Here is a 9,510-nt window from a genome sequence, read left to right as displayed (position 1 = left end):
ATAAATGTATGTTTTGCGTGATTTCTATGTAAATTTCGGCAGCATGATGGCGTAAACCGTTGTCTACCAAACCTGTTCGAGAGCTAACCTGCAAATACAAGCAACACAACCCAGCAGCAAAGGCACTCAGGCCGCCGTATATACACCAAACAGAGCAAATGTACAAGCAAACTGGGGGCTTGCGCCCCAAACAAAGTCCAAAAATGTTCAAAATCAGATGTCCAAATGTACAAGTCTACAAAACTACACAAAACTACTGCTGGGCGCCCTCCAACTCGGCAACTCTCGCCACCAGAACGGCGATCTCGGCATCCCGAACCTCGAGCTCCCTCAACAAGCGAGCTGTCTCCTCCCGAGACTGGGTCAACTCTCGCTCCAGCTCGCGGTCACCCTGTAAACAGCAATAAATTGGCTCATGTCAATCAGTTCAAGCAAAATTGGAAATCAAAAATCAAAAGAAATCAAATAAGGTTCATACCTGACGACCTCGACCACCGACGAGTGCCTCGATGGCAGTAGCTCGCAGCCGGTTGGCCACCCTCCATAGTGCCACGAACCGGGACGGCGCGACCTGCATTATCAAAGGAAATTCTTAGCAAATTGAACAAGCTCAATCAAATGTGTTCCTACACGAAAGTTATACAAGTTAGAGGCTCACCCTCCGAATCAGGTGCTGCCAGTCGTCTAGGCCAGCATCCGTCACAGCTACGTCAAAGTCACGCAGCTCGGAGATCCTCGTCCTCCCGGTCGCGTCAGTGTACTCGAGGGTCTCGGGGTACACTGGGGGCTCGATGCCGGCTGCCTCGACCTCCTGCAAAGACAAATAGCTCTCACCAATCGATGATCTTTCGTCGTAATTCTCAAAATCAAATCAAGAAAAAGTAAAAGATACTCACCACTACCGGCCAGTACGGCAACCTCCCGTAAAGGAACGCCGAGTAGTCCTCGCCAGGGAGAAGAAGGTCGTCGCCATCGGCACCGCCCAAGTCCGCCTCCTCTCGGCCTCGAAGGCTCCCTAAACATCGTCCTGGGAGGATCGACGGGAACCGTCAACGCATCCCGAGAGCACTGACGAGCCAAACGCTCGCCCAAGTACCACACAGGACCCATCGACGTCCTCAACAGCAGCCGGCTCAGGCTCCTAGGTCGAAGGACCTTAGCGACAAAAGGAGGCGCTCCAGCGTACTCCGCCCAAGGTCTGGGCACCCACTATGGCAAGATAAGGCAAAGATCATTCCTATGATCAAGTAAAGGCAAAGTATAAGAAGCATAAGTGAATACGAATGGGATACTCACGCTGCTCAGCTGAAGGGCGTTCACGTCCCGCCGGTAGACGTTGTGAGAAGAACGCTTGCTCTTCGTCTGGCACATCACCCAATCCCTCACCACAGGATAGGCCCTCTCCAGCAGCTCCGTCCTCTTGGGCGCGAGACTCGGGAAGTAGGAGTACACCCACGCCTGTAAAGCAGAACAATCAATGACAATCTTTCGTAATTTGATAAAGAAAGGAATTTACTTTGGTCTAAAGGAAGGTTCATACCTCCAACAGTAGGCCAGGCCCGACAGCACCTGGAGAAGTCCCCTTCTCCATCGGCTCCGGACGAACCATGGCCCTCATGAAGCGGATGAGGACCGCAAAACCAGCAAGATGACCCGGCCCCGGCGCCCTAGGGAACTCGGTCGTCGAAAGAAAGGGAAGGAGCTTCGTCGACAGCCTCTCGCCTTTGTCTCCGAGGTAAATCGAAGACAGAAACCACCAAAGCCATAGACGAGCCCTCTCCGCTCACCAGACAGGAGGAGGAGCCGTCTCCCTCCCATCGATCGTCACCGGCACGGGTCTTCCCCGCAAAGTAGTCTCGAACGTAAGAACGGGTACCAAACCCAAGATCAGAACAGCCTTCGGCGACAAGTTCCGCCCGATCAATCTCCTCGCCTCGGCCGAGTCCGCCCTCATGGCGTCTCCGCCACACCATCTCCTCGGTCCCACACGGCTGGACTGAAATCATGCCGTAATCCTCCAAAGTGACTCCCACCTCACCAAAAGGCATGTGAAATGTGGAAGTCGTATCCCAGAATCGGTCCAAGAAAGCGCGGACCAGGCTAAGGTTAACCCGCAACTTCCTCTTCACGATATCCCTCCAGACCTGAACCAGAGGACCGAACGCTCCACGCTCGATCATGGCCCTCTCCTCCGCCGACAGCCGCTCGTAGTGCCCCATCGCCGTCATGTACCCCGAGAACGACCTGATGTTCCCGGCCTCCTATTATGATTTGAAACAAAGCTATCTTCAGTTTTGAATGAAATTTGAAAGAAATTTAGACAAAAAGAATGAAAGAGGACAGGTGATGAGTAGCGAATTCCTATTTACCAAGCTCTTCACCGTCCTGTAGGACAGGTGACCCTCTGCAGCCCACACGAGGTGCCTACTCTCCCAGGTCTCAGCCCACGCAGGAGCTCCCCTCAGCTGACGACCTCCTCGCCCGACGTTGGCTCGTCTCGGGATCTCCTCCTCCTCGACGGCCTCCTCCTCGTGAAACTCAGCAGCCATCACCGCAGCGGTGAAGGCCTGCTCTAAAGCCTCCTCAACAGTAGCGGCGTCTATCTCCATGGGAGCTCTCCCAGAAGTAGAAGCCTCATCACCTGCAATGTTAAAGCAAATTCAGGCCGCGTCACATGACGACAAGCCTTTGTTAAGGAGTTTTCGAGCCTTCAAAGCCCTGAAATTGCTCTTCCCTTGCCATCCTTGGCCATATTCCCATCAACTCGATCACTCATGTGATAAATTGGGTCAAGTCAAGTCTAATTCAAAGCCTAGTTCCGGGTTCAAGTCAAAATTCGGCAGCATTTCGCTATAACGGCGATTACGCCCTAGAAAGGTGTCCTGAAAAAGTTGTCACAAACCAAAATTCCGAGATGGTATAAGGTTTACCCATCACCCAAGGATCCCAAATATCAAATTTCATCGCAAATGGGCAATCCTAAGGCTATTTTCGAGGCAATTTACGGTTTAGCTGTAAAACCGTCTCAAAATTTCACTCAAAGGCTCAAAACTCGACGCAAATTCGAAACAAATACATGGTTATGTTCCTAACATTGCCTACTATCCATTTCTAACATCAATTTGACATGGCAAATCCATTTGGGGGAAAAGCCCCAAATTTTCGATCAAAAGGGTCGAAAACCCTAAATTTCGCGGCTCAAAATTCAACAAATGTAGATGATTAATGCGAGATTAAGACACATACCTCGATTAATCATGTTTAAAGCAAGCTTTTGGATCAAACCTTGGCGGAAATGGTGAAGATTTGAGAGAGAAATGAGTGATTTGTGTTTCGAATGCAAATGAAACAATCCCTCTGATTTCGCGTTTTTACGCAGGAAAGCCAAATTGGGGAAAAGACGCAGCAGGCGCTGCGTCTCTTCCAAGAGACGCAGCTCTTGCTGCGCCTCTTCCTTTAGTTCCCTCCATACGGATTTTCAAAAATTCGTTATAAGTTCGTTATTTGTGGGCCCATCTTTGGTACGCCTCTTCCCCGATGCTATTTTACTCTTTTGGACCGCTCGACGATTTTCTTTCGTTCCGGCTCGCATTTCCAAGCCAGCAGCAGACTGTTTATTCCTTCCGAGACTCATTTTTGCTTGTCGCAACGAGCATTTACTTATTTACAAAAATTCGATGCACATTCGTTATGTCTCAAGCGAGAGTAAGCGGATATACTTTCCCTCTCATGACAAGAAGAACAATCCCAACTATGTCTCTAGCGAGAGTAAGCGGACGTACTGTCTCTCTCAAGACGCGAGGATTAACATTTATCCAAACGATTTTCCCTCCAGCAGTTCCCAGCCGCGTCCTGCTACTTGCAATATTTTCCCGAAGATTATCCAAACAATTTCCTCTCAGCAGTTCCCAGCCGTGTCCTGCTACTTGCAATATTTTCCCAAAGATTATCCAAACAATTTCCTCTCAGCAGTTCCCAGCCGTGTCCTGCTACTCTCAATATTTCGTGTTTCCCCGCGGAGTCCGACGAGGGTGTCGTTCTCCATAAGTTCCCAAACCCAAAACCTTCTTTCTTAGGTTCGTAAACCCAAAATTAGGACTTTTTAACTATAGGATCCCAATCCTTTTAGGTTCCTAAGCCTTCAAATTCCCCAAACCGATAGAGTTCCTATACCCAACCTCCGGTTTACCCCTTAAGTTGAACTTACTTTAGGCCTCCTTCCCGTCAATGCTTTCCTTTAGGGTCCCATACCCTAGCACAATCCTTATATACCCTTTTGGTCTTACCCTTAGCTCCCATGCTCAACCTTAGCTCCTACGCAACTCCGGAAGCATCTCGAGGAAGAAGTCTCAGGTATGGTCTCTTCTTATGGCTGGCGAGCTTCCTTACGTAGTCTAATGGACTTTAAACGACCCTCCCCGATAGTCGACAGACTCTAAAATGTTCCCGACGATAGGTCCTTGGTTCAGACCCCTTGAGCCGCCTCGCGTCGCCATAGTCGTCAGGTTGTAATCTTCCATTGACCTGATGGCTATACTTTGACTTTCGCCTTGTCCAAGCCTCAGTCAAAGTGGGGGCTCTGTAGATACCTCATTTCTGCACCTCTCACAAATTACCCGGTGATGATTGGGCCGCATGTTTGATACGCGGAACGATTTGTGACAGTTCGTAAGATTATCGTCAAGTGATTGCTCAAATAGTAATATCGACCTCTTAGTTGTCATCTACGTCCCGATACGGTCGTTTTGGCAGTAATTAGAGTACATTCGGAGTCCGGGCCTAAAACCGTCTCCATTTTCTGATAACCGTTAAATCCTGAGTCAGAATGTTCTGGAATGTTCCGGATATTTCTATTCCATATTTCACAAATTTTATCTTTTGGCAAATAATATCCCGTAATATTCGTATAAGATATTAAGGAAATCGAATTATTTCTGTCCTACCATAACTCAAACGCGGAAATCTTTCTTCAGCAGGAGGAAACCTCCTGGGAATAGACGCAGCAGGTGCTGCGCCTCTTCCAAGAGACGCAGTGGCTGCTTTGCCTCTTCCCAGGCCCTTTTCTGCATGTTTCTCGTATCCTTTTCATATCTTTCCGAGATTCACTTCCAAAGAGTCTCCGAAACCCTAATTCCTTCACGTGATTAGTATAAATAGGAGCCTTCGCTCCTCATATTTCTCACGCGAGTGTCCGCCCTTCTCTTCTCCCTTTGCATTCTAGACTTTGTTCTTACTTATTGGCGCCTACGTGCTTGAACTTTCGACCACGTAAGCTCGGATCCTTCCGGGTACCAGCCTCTCCGTTGCATGACCGACCAATTTGACCAACTACACTTAATCAACTTAATTAATCAATCGTTTTCCTCTTACGAGGGCACTTTCTTTGCATTCGCGTCGAGCATCACTAATCGATATCTTAGTTCTTCTCGTTTCGTCAACATGTAAGCCTGAGGGTGTAAATTCCCCTTTTATTTATTGTATTTTACTTTTCGTATCATCACTTTTAAGGTTTACGTCGAAAATACCATTAAAACCGATTTCTAAAACCCTTTGTTAAAACCTGTTTTTGCGGATTTCCAGTAGATAACCGTCGAGAAAAGACGCAAAGAATCGCGCGCCTCTTGAAGGAGCGCATTCTCGCGCCTCTTCGTGAGGCCGCAGATTCTCGCTTCCTTTCTTCTTCATTTGTCCTCTGTAATTCGTATTCAAAATCTTTCTTTTGCTTGTTCGTCTGTTAATTCTTCGTCTCAATATCATAATAATTCCACATGTATATTATAATCATCATCATTATTATGTTTTAATCATCACAAATCCGACTTAAATCCCAAATAATCCAATATTTGCGGGTTTTCGTCATTAAGTTCAATTCCGAGTTGTAGAAATTCAATTTGTTCATATTGGGTTTCTGGGATCCGTCTTTGATATAGTTTAATCTGTCTTTTCCCATGTTCATCGTATATTCGTCATATATCATCGTATTTAGACTAGTTAATTGATTTCAATAGAGGACTCATTAATATTTTTCACTTCTATCATTATTCCATCATGTAATTAATCCATTTGCATCCGCCTCATCCATATCGCTTTTATGACCCATTCATATGTAAGATAACATATTAATCACTTTCATCCGAGTAAATAATTTAATCGATCAACTAAATCACCAATTAACATTAACGGCTTGCAATTACGGCTTCACAGCCAGAACTGAGCCAAGGAACAGACGCAGCGTCTGCTGCCGCGCTTATTCAAAGGACGCAGCTCTCTGCGCTTTGTTCTCGGCCGAGTTCTCGTCCTCGAACTCCGTTTCTGTCTTGACCTAGTTTAATTAGTTTACGTATTAACTAGCTATTATCCGTATTATCACCTTCTGATCTGTTCGTAATTTTATTCTTTTATCTCTTTTTCTCAAATTGTCCGTTTTAAAGGTATTTTCGACATAAATCGCCTAATCCGTTGTAATTAATGTAATTTTCATTATTGTATTTCTTTTATTGTATTCCTTTCTTTGCTTGTATGTTTTCACATGTAAATGAGCATTAAATCCTACTTCGACCCAATTGTTTGCTAATTAATTGTCCACCGACTTAGTCTAATCTTCACATGTTAGGATTAAAACTTGGATGTTGCATTGCATGCATATAGCCGACGATATATCAAGTACGAATAACTTCCCTAATCATTAGTAGAGGCCGCTATCGAGGCGGGCGGGATTAGGTGTTCGATCAAAAGAGTTTCTTAGTACGTACCCTCACCCCTTACTCCAGATCTCCGTGAGCACCCGTGTTCATTGGCATCCACGAGAGTCATTCTAGACATAGAATGCTAAGGGTAACGATTGCTTAGTGTTCATGTCACTACTTTGTGTCTTGACATGACACGAGGTATTCGAACGGTTCCAATTTCCCATAAAAATTGATGGCGACTCCATACAAAATGCAAACACTTGTTTCGTTCTCACCAAGCGCCCCCGTGGGCGGCCCGCTGTCCTTACGGTTTGTCAAGTTGTATGCCTAGGGGGAACCACCAAGCTTTGCTCTTTGACTCCGATCCCGAAAGGCTTTTTAGAGTCTTAAAGAATAGGACCATTGCAAGGGTTATAACCTCTTCTCAAGCAACCATAAACCAAGCAAATCCACCCATCCAACCTCTCATTGAAAACACAACTCAACAACAACCAAACATTACAATTGATTCTCCACTAGCAAATCCATTTCACAACTTCCAACTTCCAAATAACCCACCTCAAACACCACCTTCTCATATACCAAATCCACCACCACCACCACCACCAATGGCTTTACGCGATCATAACCGTCCAAACCATAATGATGCTTGTAACCCCATCAATTTTGGCACCTTGGCTCCAAACAATTTTGAGATGCACCCGGCTCAAGTTGGCCTAATTGAAAAAGACTTGTTTGGAGGACACATTGAAGAAGATGCTCATGCTCACCCAAGGAGGTTCAAGAGGAAAGTATCTATGATGAAAAAGAATGGGGTATCCGAGGATACACTAAGGATGATGTTATTCCCATTTTCTCTAACCGGCAAGGCGGATCGTTGGTTGAATGTGCACCCTCCGGACACATTTACTACATGGGATGCCTTAGCCAAGGCGTTCCTAGAGAAGTATTATCCATCATCAAAGACCGCCATGCTCCGAAATGAGATCCATACTTTCCAACAAGAGGATGGAGAATCCTTGGGTGAGGCATGGGATAGATATCAAGACCTTATTGCTAGTTGCCCTCACCATGGGATTCCGGATTGGTATGTCACCCAAACCTTCTTCCAAACTTTGTTGCCAAGAAAAAAGGAAATGGTGAATGCCTCCGCGGGAGGGGGATTCGATCATTTGGGTGATGAAGAGGGAACTACTCTAATCAAGAAAATGGTGGACTCCGAGGCAAACTATGGCACAAGAGTGAATGTCTTAAGAAGAAGCAAGCATCCTCCCGAATTCTTAGTGAATGTGGAGACTAATGCTAAGCTTGATATGCTCACAAAAAAGCTTGAAGAGTTGAGTAAGAAGATGCAAGTAAACCAAGTGAATCAAACTACAACTTCTCATGGACCATCCATAGAGGAAGTGATGCAAAGATCAACATGTGAGTCATGTGGAGGGATGGGTCACACTTATGAAGTATGTGCAAATAACCATTACAACAACTTTGATGAGAACAATGTGCAAGAAGTGAATGCTTTCCAAGCATTTAACAATTTTTCCAACCGTCCACCTAGACCCTCATTCAACAACAACCAAGGATCCAACCAAAACTTTGCCAACCAATATCAAGCATACCAAGATTATGGGTGTAACCAAGGGAACCAAGGTAATCAAAACTTTTATCAAGGAAACCAAGGTAATCAAGCCAACCAAAGGTTTGGTCAAGGGTTCAACCAAAGGTTAAATCAAGGATACAACAATAATCAAAGGTACAACCAAGGGCAAAATCAAGGGTTCAATCAAGGGTACCAAGGGAACAACCAAAATTCTAACTTTAAAGATCAAGGATATGGCTTTTCTCTTCCAATTTCCAACCAACCTTTCAACCAAGAGCCACCACCCCAAGCAAGCAATACCATGGGAGATGATAAATATGACAACTTGGTGAAGTTGATAGGGGATTTGGCAAGTAATACCCAACAACAAATCAAGAGTCTTGAAGCTAAGGTGGCTTCCCAAGCTTTCATGAGTTCTCAAAAACCACCGGGTGTGTTTCTAAGACAATGGCAAAATCCAAGGGACCCTATGAAGTCAAAGGAAGTTAATGCTATCATGGTTGGAGTTGAAGAGGAAAGAGAAGAGTCATTTGATTTGCCAAGTCAAGAGGAGTTATCTTACACTACTCCCTTTGCCATGGCTATGGAAATATTCCAATAAATTGACCATGAGCCCGAAAAAGAGAGCATAGAAGACTATGTGCTTGAGCAAATAATGACAATTCATGGTACAAGCTTGGATGTTGAAGTTTACCCGGGTAAGGGAGAGATGATTATGACTTCACCAACCACTATGAGTGAAGAATTTGTGCTTGAAGAAATTGTGAAAGCACCAAATATGATGGTAGAAGTTGAGAAGAACCCGGAAAAGGAAGAGATGGTCATGGTAGAAGAACACTCTTTGGCCAAGCAAGAAGAAGTCATTTCTAGAAGAGTGGACATTAGTAGCCATGAGCTTGATGCCTCAAGTGAGAAGTGCAATGTGGTCAAATCTAAAGAAATCCCTATCAAACTTGATGACCCCGGGAGTTTCTCAATTCCTTGTACCGTTGGTGACCAAAAGGTGGATAGTGCTTTGTGTGACTTAGGGGCAAGTGTGAGTGTCATACCACTTGCCCTTGTGAAGAGGTTGAATATTTCAAGCTTAGCCCGCACTTCCACTACAATCAAACTTGCCGATGGAACAATCAAATCTCCAAATGGGATTCTCAAGGATATCATGGTTCAAATTGGTAAGCTTTCAATTCCTACCGACTTTGTTATGTTGGACATCCCTATGGG

General features: G+C 45.4%; 1 non-coding gene across 1 annotated transcript; it reads right to left on the bottom strand.

Annotated features, from left to right (window-relative positions):
• Window positions 1–7,660: 7,660 nt before the first annotated feature.
• LOC141644658 (small nucleolar RNA R71) lies at window positions 7,661–7,767 on the bottom strand. Its single transcript, XR_012544270.1, has one exon. It is a non-coding gene; the product is annotated as a small nucleolar RNA R71 (small nucleolar RNA).
• Between the last annotated feature and the right edge of the window lie 1,743 nt (window positions 7,768–9,510).

Source organism: Silene latifolia, chromosome 2 (genome assembly GCF_048544455.1).
Source record: "Silene latifolia isolate original U9 population chromosome 2, ASM4854445v1, whole genome shotgun sequence".
In the NCBI taxonomy this organism is placed as follows: domain Eukaryota; kingdom Viridiplantae; phylum Streptophyta; class Magnoliopsida; order Caryophyllales; family Caryophyllaceae; genus Silene; species Silene latifolia.
The sequence above is the reverse complement of the archived record's forward strand: the minus strand, read 5'-3'. Positions and strand labels throughout refer to the sequence as shown.